Genomic DNA, 15,627 nt, shown 5'->3' with positions numbered 1-15,627 from the left:
GTCCTTTTAATACATCGCGGCAATAAAAACCAGTAAGTTTTAAAAAAGTATGATAATCCTACCCACATAATAATGAGATTTACTGATGAATCTATTCTATGGACGATGGACATGTGTGTTAATAAATATTTTGTTCTTATTGCGGGTCATTACGCGAGGCTCAGTCAACTTACTGATTTTCGGCAGCATTATTACTTCTTCCTGCCTCTGGCAATAGGTCACTTTATTCAACATTTGGTAACCCTGTGAGTTATTGTCTGATAGCCATTATAGGCTGTGCTTCCAGTAGCCGAAATAGAGGAAGATTGAGATATTTAGGTAAGTAATCCAATGTCACGACCTGTTGAACTATTTGTATGTCCTTGAATAGGTGAAGATCGAGCAACAATAATAATGCAATCGGGTGTTACTCGAAAATGATAATCACAGAAAATGAGACATACTAATGATAATGATACTAAAATAATAATTACTTGTATACTGTAGGATACTACAAAAATGGCCAATATTAATCATGAATAATATTCTCGAACGTTTGGTTCAACATAATTTCTGTAATGTATTAAATTCCAAAGAAATACTATCTGGACAGTTGATTCCATCTGGATTACATGATACCAGAATAAAGCTCATGATCCACCTTCTAGATTAATCACATCATTGATTACATGCTCTACTTAACTAGTTAATCACAGATTCACATATCTATTCATTCTAATTCACGGAAGCTTACATGAACAAAACTTGTATTCATCAACTCCAGAGGAATACTCCTTTTCAGTTAGTATAGAATCAGTACATAATGAGTACATTCTATACTTACTGCTCCTTTCTCGTGACCAAGTACATATATGAATTACAGGAGAAAAACTATGCCTATTTAAACGCTATTGATTTTGGGGTTTCAATTATTTTTCAGATCAGAGGACTAATTTCAACGATCCACCGTCAACATAATTCATTACAACGCATTGCGGCTCATAAAAGTCTTGCATGTAAATTTATAAAATTGAAACATTCTTTGAAGGAGTTTAATATATGATTGACATATTATAATACAGAGCTTTTTTCTACAATTGTACACTCTAGAAAAATTCTTTTCCTTAGTAATATTAGATATTATACTATATTGTAGATGAAACTTATACTCTGATGCTCAGAGGAGGGCATCTAGAGTACTAGGGGTAGAGAAACTGAACTGAATGATCTCATTTAGATAAAAAGAAAAATTTGTCCGCATAAATCGAGTGTTATGAAACGAGTGTTATATTGAAACGGGATTAATAACCATTTACATTACTAATAACCTCATAGTTTTGATATATCTTCTGCAGCTGCTACTCATCAATGATCGTGATGAGTGATAAGATTATGAATTTGATATGGATATTCGAATAGCAACAGGTTGTTGGCAAGGTCAGAACAGTAAATGGAAGCAAACGTGAGCATATTATGCAGGCTGATGCACCAATGTATCTAGTTCCAATTATAATGAGTGTGGTTGAATAGCTTATTAATGCTTGTGATTTCATCAGTGTGTCAGTATTATGATGATACTATCGTTTTGAAAGAGATCATTCTGTCATTATAGCGAAATAAAATTATCGTGAAACGAATGATAGGATCATGCTCTACTACAGGTTTCAAGACGAATTCAAGATTGATAAGCATGAATTTTATTATTACTTTTACTGCATCATTGGGTAAAGAATATCCCTCACAACTAATGTTGTAAATTGTAGTTTCCTTGTTGACAGATGCTTGTAAATTGGGTTAACTGTGCTAGTGAAGATTTGATACATTCTTTATATACAAACTATTACAATCAATTCAGAAGCTGATCTGAATTTACAATGTTCACAAATGAATTATCACAATCAATGAAGACTATTTATCTTCGTTTTCAAGTTTAAATCGCTAATTTATTGAATGTGATACACAATATACTCATTCGGACTGTTAATAAATTAGAACTTTTAAACAATTTTGCACTCAAGCCTATGACTTACCAGAAGTTCTGTAATTGTACATAATTGAGTCGAATAGTTATATAAACAGGATTACACTATATTTTGACAAGATTTATCAATATTCAGACAGAAACTCAGTCAGGCAACAATAATAATAGAGCAGTATTATTATAATTTTCACAGTTAGAGGGACCAACAATATGAATATGATGTAATTATGAGAAAAATAATATTCATATTGTATGAAAACCAAATTATAAACTTCCTGCAAGACATTACATTCTGACATAGATCTCTGGAATGAGAACGGGGAACTAATACTTCGATTGAAACCTAAATGATCAATCGGCTTGATAAAACTATTGATTGATTGATCAAACGGCTTGATTCAATCAAACAATTGCCAATCAATTGACGCGCGCTTCAATCAATCTTTATCAGGCTTTCAATCTTATGACTGAAACTTTTTTCTCATCACATTTGGGATCAGAGCACACTATATTTCATAAATATAACTAGCCGTCAGGCTCGCTTCGCTCGCCTTATCCGTCTAGCCAGGGGGCTCCGCCCCCTGGACCCCTGACTGGATCGTACAAGAATGAGATCAGCAGGCTCACTTCGCTCGCCTGCATTTTTCATTTGAGCATTTTTATCATATGTTAGGACAATCCAGTCGGGGGTCCAGACTAAACGTCTGGCTAAACGGATATGGCGAGCGAAGCGGCTAGTGATATAGTATTCCCAGGATTGAAGTAGCAGTGCCCAATCAATTTTTCCGCGATAAATGCATTTAAATCTTCAACTTGGTGCCAACCTAACAAAGTCAACTCAACTTAATGCCAACCTGACAAAATTATTAATTTAGTTGCCAGTTAACAACTGTTTCGAAGAGGTACTCTATCTAGATTATAGTTCTATAGTAACATATGATATGGAAATTTCAATTATAATTAAGAGATTGGGAGAAGAAGAATAATATTCTTCATGTATAATATAAATGATCAATCGGCTTGATAAAACTATATAAGAATATTTTCTAAGTTATATTATTCTTCATGTATATTATACATGCTAAAAGACGAACTTTAAACCCTTAAAAACAATCCTTAGAGTTAAATATTGCCAAAAGATTTCTTAGTGCGCCTCTAAAGGGCCAACTGAACATACCTACCAAATTTAAACGTTTTTGGTCCGGTAGATTTTTAGTTATGCGAGTGAGTGAGTGAGTGAGTGAGTGAGTGAGTCAGTCAGTCAGTCAGTCAGTCAGTCAATCAGTGAGTGAGTGCCATTTCGCTTTTATATATATAGATAAAAAATAATCAAGTAAGAAATCTGCCATTAAAATACACTCTTTTCATCTGTTCTTGATTTTAAAATTGTCCTCTAATCATAGAACTGTGACGTGTGAAGTGCCATTCTGCTTCGAATTTTGTAAAATACCTAGATCCCACCATTTTATGGATGTCGATTGCCGTAATGTTTGACGGAAATTTCCCCATTAGACGACCAATCACCTCCTTCAACCGCTTGAGTCATTCAAACTTCCCATCAATCACCTTCAAGCCAAGATTCAAGCGTAAAACGAGCTTCCACGCGGTCAATCACACTTTGGGCTATCGACAATCATAATTATCATTTAAATATTTGTAATTCTCATCTATTTTTTGTTCTTATCTTTTATTGAATATAGGAAATCAGTTATAACGAGTATATTTCTTTTTAATATAAATATATAACAGAAATTATAAGATTTCTTATTAAAAATTAACAATTTACATTGATGAACAAGAAATTAACAAAATCTAATGCAATATTGACAGGACTGGTTTAAATATTCTCATGTAAAACATGTATTGAACAGGAAAATAACAGGGAGAAATATTTTTCTGAATCCAGTATAGGACTTCAGGTATTTAAAAGCTTAGAGAAGGTATGGAAAATCTTAGAGAAGAGTAAAGTCATTCTATAAGAGAATCCGGGTGAATAAAAAATCTCCTGGTAGATTTTACTTAATATAGCCTACTTTTCTTACCTCAAGTAAGATCTCATACATAGAAATTGATCCGAATAACAGAACGGTAACAATCATGATCCATGAAATGATCAGTACTTGAGTGAAATCCTATCGAAAGAAATGCTCATTATAAGTAATTACAAGCTCGCGTGGAACACGGAAAGTGAAATTCATCAGAAACTACATTCTCTGAACATAAGTTAAGCACGTCCTCAGATTTTATGCAATAAATAGCTGATAGGGTGTGATACTGTAATCAGCACATCATGATCTATATCAAGCATACCATGCCGATGTCAAAATATTTCAAAAAATATCATCAATAATGCAATAATGGAATAACAATAATTATTGATCTCGATTCTCAAGATAATATAAGATGAATTATTATCAAATACAATAAATTAATAGAATGTTGGTTACCGTATGAAATAATTGTATAATAGACTTGTAATAATCCTATTATATTAAGCGAGCAATTTCTGTATATCTGGTTATTTTTATATCTGGTTGTCTGGTTATTTATGTTCAACGGATCTCGGTAACGGCTCTAATGATTTTCACGAAATTTGGAACATAGTAGGTTTATGATATAAAAATTCGATTGCATTAGGTCTCATCCCTGGGAAAACTCACTGAAGGACATGAAAAGGATAATCCATCCTTGGAAAAACAGATGATAATTTCGTCGTCTGTCGATAACAGAAGATCCGTATGCCTGTGTGGGAGATCAGATGTGTAATCAATTAGCTTACTGCATCTCGTGAGAAATCTAGAAATTTTAATTGACTTGATCAAAATAATCTGACTTGTTGACATGAGATGGTATATCATAATATTGGAAGTTAATCATTATTTTACAGATCTAAGTGATTAGTGAGTGTTATTTTGTTATTCAATTTGGTTTGTAAATAATCTAAATTAGAACTTTTTTGTTTTTAAATGTTTGGACTGAAATTTGAACCTGAATTCAAGTGTATGGAACATAACCTACTTTCTGGACTATTTATAGTGTATAAATAAAAATTCGGGGAAGAAACAGTTTTGGGTTGTGCCTGTTAGTCCTTCCCATTTAATTTTAGAGAATTGTGTTCTGTTTATCAATAGTTTATAAATAAATAATGAGCGAAGCTCAGTGCCCCGATATTTATCATTGATGCAACTGTGAAAGCTCCCAACTTTATACCAGCAGATAAGAGAGCCGTTGGAAGACCATGGAAAAGGTGGTCTCAAATCTAGACAAGGATATAAAGTTAAATTTCTATTATATTTTTGATAAATGTAAATTTCAAGGCTTTTTTTGAAGACCGGAACAGGCAATCATGCCTATACCGTGGAAATCAGAAGAAGTAGAAGCATGTTAGTGTATTTTAATTGTAGTAGTAATTGTTGAATATGTTGCAATGAAAATGACATTATTGAGAATTTGAAAAATATTACTTTGTAATATAATTAGATATTTACCTATCACATGATATACATACCATATAACTACACAATAGCAAGACTTGATTTCCTTAACAATAAAAATGATTGTTCTGATTAGCCTTCAATTACCAAACCTCATACACCTGAAAATATATTCATATTAAAGTATCTCGATTCTCAAGTATAGTCTGCTGCTACAAATAGTTGACTAAAGTAAATTCGTATGGCTTTTGTTGGTGGGGAGTCCCTTGCGGGAAGGTCCCACCGCCTGAATTTTCAATTTCAATTTCAATTTTCAATTTATTAAAAACACACAAAACAAGACAAAACAAAATTACAAAGATTTACGAAACAAATAAAACACAATAAAATGCTACAAATATAAAAAAACAATGGGCTTAGTGTTTGGGTGTGTTGGAGAAGAGAAAAAAAAGAGATGAAGGTACCTAGCCAACTATGGTTTCCCATGTAATAGGCAGGCAAAAAAGAGAAGAGAAGTAATGAGGAAAAAAAGGAAGGGAGAAATGGGGGGAAGGAAGAAAACAGAGGAATAGGTACTCAAAATAAAGGTAAGCGTGTCCACTGAAAAAAGAAAAAAAAACTGATGGAAAAACAATGCTGGAGCAGAAATCTCGAGTCATATATCTAAATGGAAGAAGAAATTACTGTATGTCCAGTTTTTTATATCCAGTTTAATTTTTCCACTGATCTTATTGTCCATGAGAAAGTGATTTGGAATGAGGTTTATTATTTTAGTACCTATGTAAATTAATTGCCTCCTTATACATTCAAAATCAGTGTTATAGATTACATATTTGTTAGCAGTGGCCCTTAGATTATAATAATTAAGAGTAGAGTTTATTGTGAGAGGAAAATCGGATCTATATTTTATTAAGTACTCAATTACGGTTTTTATGTATAATTGACGTATAGTCATGACCTCAAAATCACTAAAAACCATATCCGTTGGATAGAGCCTGGGTTTGCTTAGTATAGTTTTGATTATCAGTTTTTGTGCTACAAATAATTCAGCAATATGACAGTTGAAACAGCCTCCCCAAACAACTATGCCATACTGCAGAATTGACTCGACTAGAGCATGATACATCATTTTCAGGTGGTTCTTATTAAGAAATCTGTTAACTTGATAAAATTTAAAATATAAATATCTAATTTTTCTACATATGTATTTAATATGAACATCCCATTTAAGGTTTCCATCAATTATAATTCCCAAATACTTAGTATTATTGACTTTTTTAATGGTGGGACAATCACAATTACCCAAGTTTAAATTGCACTGAGAATGGAGTCTCAAATCTTGATTCTCGTTAGGCTGTCCTACTCTATTTGCAGAGAAAGTTATGTAATTAGTTTTTTCAATATTTAAACTTAAGGTATTCTTATCTAACCACTTCTTAATTAAAAGCATATTATTTTCAGCTATGGTATGAACTTCGTTCCATGAATTACCGTGAAAAATAGCTGCAGTATCATCTGCAAAGGATATCACAGTTGAGTTTAGAAGTCTTAAATTTAAAAAGTCATTTACATAGAGTATGAAAAGGATGGGAGAAAGTACAGTACCTTGAGGAAGACCATAAGAAGTTAAGTTAGTTACACTGGATTGATCATTTATGGTTAGGGACTGGGTTCTATTACTCAAATAGCTTTTGAACAATTTAAGCGAGACTCCTCTGAAACCATAGGACTCCAGTTTATTGAACAAAGTATTATGAGGTATTGTATCAAAAGCTTTGCGTATATCCAGGAAGACCGCAATAGTTTTTTTATTGGAGTTTATTTTATCAGATAAAGTATTGATGAATTTTATTAGAGCGTCAGATGTACTTTTACCATTTTGGAAACCGAATTGGTTCTTGTTGATTATTTTGTTAAGATTCAAGAAAGAAACAACTCTTGACTTTATTAGTTTCTCCATTATTTTAGCAAGGTTGCTGATAAGACTAATCGGTCTATAATTACAGGGATTAGTCGGGTCACCTTGTTTGAATAGAGGTTTTATTTTGGCTGATTTGAGGTGCTCGGGAAAATATCCCTCCTCAAAGCATCTATTAAAAATGAAAGCGAGAGGTTGAGATATAAAATTGGCTATTTTCTTGAGCGTAATATTACCTAGACCATCAATACCAGGACTGCAGCTGTTCTTTAGATTTTTAATAGTTGCCTCAACTTCAACTGGGCAAGTTGGTCTCATAAAAAACGTGTTATCGATCTGTATTGCAGGAAATCGATCACCAGTATTATCAGGGATATTGATAGTTTGAGCTAGTAATTTACCCACATTTGTGAAATAATTGTTGAGGGAGTGAGCATCAAGTTCAGTACTCTTTTCCTTGATACTGGCCTCACCTATAACTTCGTTTATGCACTTCCACAACTTCATGCTGTTGTTATTACAATTTTCAATTTTCCCTTTATAGTAGACTTCCTTTGCATGATTTATGATCTTATTCAAACCATTACGATAAGCCTTATATTCATTCTTTAAGATATTGTTATTAGGATCTCTTCTGAGTCTAGAATGCATTTTGTCCCGCGTGATTATTGATCTTATGATGCCTTCAGATATCCAGGGCTTCAGGGGACGAAGTCTGTTAGGTATCACTTTTACCTTCTTGCATTGATTGATGAGACTGGTCAAACGATCGACAAATTTATCCATAATAGTGTCAATGCTTCCATTCACGGTATAGATCTCTTCCCAATCCTCATTCCTTATGCGTTCCAATAGTGCATGATAGTTGGTTCTAGTTAATGTGTTTAACAATACGTTTCTATTATCCTTATTGATAGGAACCTTCACCAAGTTCAGTACAACCGCGTAGTGGTCAGTTATGGTTGTCCTAAATATAGCTCCTTTAATGGACATAGAATGGTTGCCTGAATTTTTATAAAAAATGTGGTCAATGCAAGAATTTGTTGTGGTTGTTACTCTGGTATCACCAGTTATGTAAGACTTATAGCCATTACTATTGAAAATATGCAGATAATCTTGAACAGGAACACTAGTTGAATGTGTATTTATATTCATGTCTCCCGCCACACATACATTAGAATTTTACTGATTTCATTACTCAGACTATTAAGAAAATAATCAATATTTTGATTACTTGGTGATCTATACACCCCAATCACCTTCACAATAAAATCATCAATTCTTAAGTCAGCACTAACTACATTGGCATCAGTAATATCGAGTGAAACTTCATTGAATCTTATGCAATCTTTTATGTACATGCATAATCCATCACATTTATTCTGTTTAGTGTACTTATTTATTGCCGTATATCCAGGAATGTTGAAAATGAACGGCATATCTGCAGTCAACCAGGTCTCAGTTAATATTATAATGTGAATATCAGTTTTCAATTCATTGAGGCAGCAAATAAACTGATCGAAATTAGCATTCAAACTACGTATATTCATAGACATAATATTGAAACACTCAGCATCTTTATTTCTGTCTTCGTGAAAGTGATAGTTCAAATAATCGTCGATTACATCTGTTTCATTTTCTGTTTCTAAAATATTAAGAACTTCTTCAGTGTCACTCATAACTTATATCATCAGGTCCACTCCTCTTTTCCTTGTTCCATTTAACAAGCCCCTCACTATCTATGAATTTAAGTTTCTTAATTAGTTTGTCTACAGCATCATCTACCAGACTGGTTGTTAAATACCTGAAAGTTTCAGTGTGTCTAGACAAGGCAACAATCGCATGGGGCATGCTGTTATAGATTTCATTCTCCTTGTACTTAATTCTGATTAGAATAACATTTTTATGAGTTAGCCCTTGTGCTTCGTGGATTGTGTGAAGTGCAACATCCTCTCTCCACTTTATAGTATCACCCAACATAAGTTTTTCCTCTTGGGTGAATGTTAATATTAGAGTGTCGGGTTGTATCAGATGGTATTCCCCATTTCTGTAAGTAGGCAGAATTGAGATAGCTCTTTTATTAATCGTCGTAATATTTTCATAGACAGTGGAAAGGACAAAACAAACATCGATAGGACATCTACGAGTTACCGTTTGTTTTGTAAAAGGTTCGCAGAATTCTGAAATTTTATGCCATCTTGTGGCATAATTACTTCTCTCAATATAGGGTATTTGGTTTGCGTCACCAACTACAATTATTTCTGAGGCCTTACTCAAGTTAGCAATAAAACCGATGTAGCCCGCATGCATAATTAGAGCTTCATCAATAAAAACTCTATTGTAAGTTTTATTCTGATTATGATTTATTATATATGAGCCAACTGTCCTGTAATCAAGCTTAAGACGATTACAATGTTTTCGACCATACCTTTCAATGACAGTTTCACGGATTGCTTTAATGCCTGCCCGTGTTTGAGTGAGTACTAGATCCTTGCCAGGCTCATGATGCGAGACTATAAAGTAAGATTTACCACAGCTTGGAACACCGTCATACCATTTTATTTTAGGAAGTTTACACTCATGAAGAGTTATTCTATTTATAGTTTTTATTAATTCGCTATTCAGCATAAGAGTAGTATTACGTGTGACTAAAACATATCGTTCTTTAGTAGAGAATTTTAAAGTATCCTCTTGAAATTCTACGTAACTTCCACCCTGCTCCAAGCAATATCCCATTCGGTATTTAGAGTTTGTTTTGAATAGGAATCTTTTCAAATTATTATCATAGATGTTCATATTGTTATTCAGGACGCTTATAAGTTCATCACCTGATATTGACATATTTCTATGCGTGACCCTAAGAAGAATATTTTTATATATTTTAGCATTTTCGTTATCAGTGTTTTGAAGTAGGGTCCGTAATTCAATCATAGAGTTTATGAATGCTTCACGTTTATTATTACCTTCAAAGAATCCCACAGGGTACTCAACTCCCGGACTATCAGATAGCTTAGGTATATTAAGAAAATTAATTTCACAATAACCTCGATAATAAAAAATAAACTTTAAATCTCTAGCTCCTATGACAGTACTCAAGAGTTCAGTGGCAGGAATATCAAAATAAGTTTCACCCAGATTGTTAAAAGAATCAATTCCTACAATCAAAGGGTAATTGAATTTACTCCAATCATTTATTCTATTCAAAAGATCAATAAGTACCCCATTTTCACCATCATTTAATATGAAAATAGGAATGTTCTTATCAGAAAACAAAACTCTTATACAATTAGAATCCAGTAACACATTCAGGTGATTCCATTCTTCAAAAGAGAAATATTTTTTATTTCTAAGCAGAGAGAGACCTTTGGATGTTTTAATAATATTTCCTATTTTTGTAAAAGATATCATAACATCAACCCTCTCACCAAAATTATAAACCAGACTTATCTTACTTTTATCAGTATTAGTTGTTACGCAGAAACTATCAATTTTGTTAAGGATGGAATTTAAAGTAATCATATTGTGTTTGGTTGATTGCTTGATTTTACTATCACTATTATTTTTATTTATCCTCGGTATATTAAATATTTTTCTTTCAGATTCCATAATCAGTTCTATCAATTATTTGTTGTAGCGCTTTTTGATAGGAAGGGCACTCTCTGTCACCTACTTTGTGATCGAAAGCTTTTTTATCATTGCGGCAATTTAAACATGAGGGCTTCTTGTCTCTATTAGGGCACTCTTTAACATCATGTCCTGTAGTGGAACAGTGAGCACAGGTGTTTTGTGCTTGAGTGCAATGCTTACTGATATGTCCAATTTTTTGGCACTTGAAGCAACGAGAGACGGCAACATAGTCTCCAACTCGGCACACTCTCCAATCAATACCAATCCGCGATTTGTTAATAAATTCTTTTCTTAATTCACCAGTGCACTCCACTACCCAGTGCACGGTGTTTTTGTTTTTCGGTCCTATTTTAAAAATCGGCCTGAAGTTTTTCAAGAAATTTTCCCTACTCAATGACGATGACTCGAGATTTCTCTCAACACATCGTTTGCCAATTCAGCAGCAGTTATATCTGCAGCGACGTGATATAGAATTATTCTTGGCAATTTGGATTGTGGCTCGCTTACCTTTATGTTTGGATGTTGCAGGACCTTATCACCCAAAACATTTTCTTTATTGGCCCTTGGGTGAAGCACTAACAGCACACCTCCACCACGGACATCAACGGCTTTTTTAATGTTCAAATTCTGTTCACGGGTGATGTTCTTTTTTATTGTTTCTCGAATTTTTCCGCTTTGTTCCTTTTCCGTTCCATTTATTTTTGCTGGCTTCAGGATGATCACATTCTCCTTGGGTGACAGCTTCTTGGTAAGGGGCGGAGACTCCCTGGCTGCAGCAGTGGAGGCGGCACTCGACAATGTAGAAGGTGTGGTCCTCTTCTTTGGCAGTTGCACGGCCTCAGCAAATGAGATTGGCTTGTTGTGGCTTTTTGCAACTTCACTTGCTAGTTTATTCACACTCTGCTCCAGAGTGTGAATTTTTCCAAACATTTCCGCGTTATTTTCTTGAATATTTTGCTTAACGTCTATTCTTTCGATACTGATGTTAAGTTCATTGCACACATTTAAGAACGAATCATAGTCCTCTCTGGATACTTTTTTTTCACGATGATTTCACTCCCCCATTTTAGAAATTTCTCTTGTATATTTTTAAGAGAACGTACCTCGAAACGTATTCCGCTATCGTTTTTACTTTTCGGTGGCAATTCGGGAGGCATATTCATTTCATCCTTTTCCTCCTCTTCCTCGTATTCGAGCTGCGCGGATGGTGGTAGTTTTATTGGCGAATGGATCATCTTAAGGCTGATAGATCCAAAACACCATAATTTATTGATAGTTTGATAGTTGTTTTTTAAAGAAACAGAACCTAATTTTTAAAGAGAGCAACGTTCAAACGAAAAATTTGGTGACACACTTTTCACTCAGAAAAAAACGTTGAGTAGTTTTCACTATAAAAAACTGCTGAGTAGACTGCTGGTTGTAATAATACTAATACTACTCTACACTAATTATTCGCTACGATCTGCACTCTACGGAGGTCTGATTACGACTGAAATATATCATTTAAGCCGTCAATGGGCCTTACGACTGTCATACTTCAGCCGGGACCGACAAATTAACGTGCCCATCCGATAACACGGGAGTGATCTGGTTAAAGAACTTTCGGTTGTGAGAGGGTTTGAACCCGGGATCTCTATGCTGCTACGCAAGCACTCTATCCACTGGACCACGGATCACTCCAAGTTGACTAACTTAGTGACTTCTATTGTTATACTTTAAAATAATGAGACATGGTTGTTGAACAATAATGTAAACCATTCAAGTCCAACCACTTCATGCAGTATACTAGAAATGAAGTACGAAACCTGAATTTGCCTCGGAACGTTCCTTGCCAGATATCCTTCTTTAGTAAGAATTCATCTCTTTCAAATCAAATGTGGGAGGAACTATTTAGGATTTAAAAAAATATAATGAAGGCTTCTCGAAGGTATCAGACAATCATTAACAATTTTACAGTTGTGTTGTGTACTTTTCCAAAAAGTGGTTGACAATTTTAATTTGTGTTCTTATCATTGAAAAATTATTTATTACTTATTTTTGTCACAAAAAATAATTAAAACAAGGTTTTCTTGATAACCGTCAAGGTCATAATACTGGAGGCTGCAGTTTTTAGCCCTAAATAAAGAATGCATTCTTCCGTAATTATATTTGTAGAAAACCACAATCTTCTTCACGCTGACAATCAATCTAGAGAGACTTTCCTGTCATTGACGTTCATAGCTATCTGTATTTTGATTCCATTAATAATTATTCAGTTTATGGTACTGGAGAAGGTGAATTATCTCTGTTCGTATGTATTTTCAAGTTTCCATTCATTTCTTTACTAAGTGAAAAACTTGGTTTATGAATTATGATCTTTATAGTTGGAAAACTCCATATTGAATCTAAAACAAGATTTTTAAACGAATAAGCTATACGAAAAAGTCTACGAACTTCTAAAACTATTATCAGTATTATAGGGTTGGTACTTGGTAGCTCTAGTTACTATGATACATTCTCTTCAACATTGGAACAATACATAACAAGTATAATATTTTAAAACACATGATAACTTGGGAAGCGATTGGTTGTATGGTCGATAAGCTCTGATAAGCTATCGATAAGAGAAGGATCCTTGCTACTTCTGTTGTAACCACTGTTGTGCGTACTCGCAAGGGTGACCACTTGAAGAGCCGACTCCTCTTCATTTATAATTTATGAGTTTGAAAATCGCTTGCTGATGGTACTCAATCCACCTCAATCTGTAAGTCCAGTTATATCTCATTATCATTCGGCTTATTACCCATGTACAAATCTAGGAATCATAGAAAAATGTATTGAGCTGAATTTATTTGCGATTATACTCTCAACTCCACAATTCATTAGCCATCGAACAGACCTTACTTAAATATATTAAATTCCCCATTCCCTATTTTAACTACTTTAATCCCATCTTCAATTATTCATTCTCCCTTTCTTGTTCATCTTCAATAGAGGGCCATTTGGAATAACTCTGTCATTTGAATCCTTGTTGTCTAAGTATGGTATTTGTAAATTCGAGCTTAACTGTATTCTAGCATTGCGACCCCACTCTGAATTGAGGAATCTGACTGAATTTCATTACCTTCATCTTTTCCAGGTAGAAAATGTTCTAGCTAGGTAATCTGAAACCAAATTCCGAAGTTAATTGCTAGCTGGAACAGTCAAATTACCTGTCATTGAATCAATTTAGGAAGAGCAGAGCAAAATACACACAAAGCAACCTTGCCCAGAAGAGAGATAACTGGAACTAAACGTGATAAAGAAGACATAACTCTTCGAGAAAGTATTATTCCAGACTCTTTTTTTATTGAAGCACAATTCAGCGTTAATTTAGTCAGTGTTTTTTACAAGAGAGTTCAATGCTGCCTGGTTAGCCTTGACATGGAATTTTGAAGATGATACATTGACAATCTGGGAATAATGTCGTTTTTATTTCACACATCCGACTTGCTATCTCGAATACCTATTAAAGGAATAGGGAGAATAATTCAGGAAATGGTAATTTCAGAGCTGCTCCATGTTCTTCATGTTAAAAATTAAAACTCATATAAAAATTCAAACTCCCATGCTCATGGATGAATGGGATTGGATGTTATCTAGTAAGGATATTTTACTCATAATACAAATATGAATAAATGGAGCCACATTATTCATTGCTAGATATCATCATTCGAAAATTATTCTAAAATTGTGTGTTAAAAGAGGTGGAGACGTGAATACAGTATTCAATACATCATTGATTATCAATTCCCCCAAGTGAGAGTAGGATTATGATCTACTTGCTATTCTCCTTTGTCTACCACACTCTCACTTTTTATCAAGGAAATGCGGCTCTGGTCTATCTTTTCCTGAGGTTTATCTTTTTATCTTGAGCTTTTTACAAAATAAAATTTCTGCAAATATTCAAACAATTCAGTAGTCAGTACATTGATATTTATATTTGAATGTATCATTCAATTCCCGTTCGCTTTGAATGAAATAATAACTCGAAACTACTCGCTTGATTTTGAATCATTTGATTTTGAATATCACAAAATTCCGAAAATTTATTGAGACTATCAAGATCTATTAAGTAGTCCGTTGAGTAATAATAGTTTTGATGACATTTATTCCGCAGTCTACCTCTCTACGTATAATATTATACCGATTGCAAGTTGTCACGTTCGTTTATTTGCAAAATAATTTATGAGTGTCAGTTTATTTAATGTGATTCTCCTCCATTGTATTCGAGAAATTCAACACTGATTATTCAATTGAACATCATCTAGTTTTTATGAGAGATATGAGGTGATACAATTATATTAAGCTAAATGTGAATAAAAAAAAACATAAGAATAAAATGCATTATGCAATTTTCACGTAACATAGTAGAATGTTCTACAATCCCAAGAGTGGAGAAGTTTGATGAATTTTATTACTATTTCCCAACTAAGAGCCAGGATTCATGGACCCAACAATATAATAATGATAAATAATATTACAGTTACCGTACTTGAGCATTACAGCTATACAACAACAAATCACTATCACTATCACACATGAATGATGACAACAATAAACATTGGATCCTCCCAATGCTACACCTTCACAAGCATGTGAGTTCCTTTCAAAAGGCAGTTCCGATATAAGTCATAACATCACTGAATTATTAGATCAGTGGCTTGTCC

This window comes from Nilaparvata lugens, chromosome 3 (genome assembly GCF_014356525.2).
Source record: "Nilaparvata lugens isolate BPH chromosome 3, ASM1435652v1, whole genome shotgun sequence".
NCBI lineage: Eukaryota > Metazoa > Arthropoda > Insecta > Hemiptera > Delphacidae > Nilaparvata > Nilaparvata lugens.
This window is presented reverse-complemented; position numbering follows the sequence as displayed.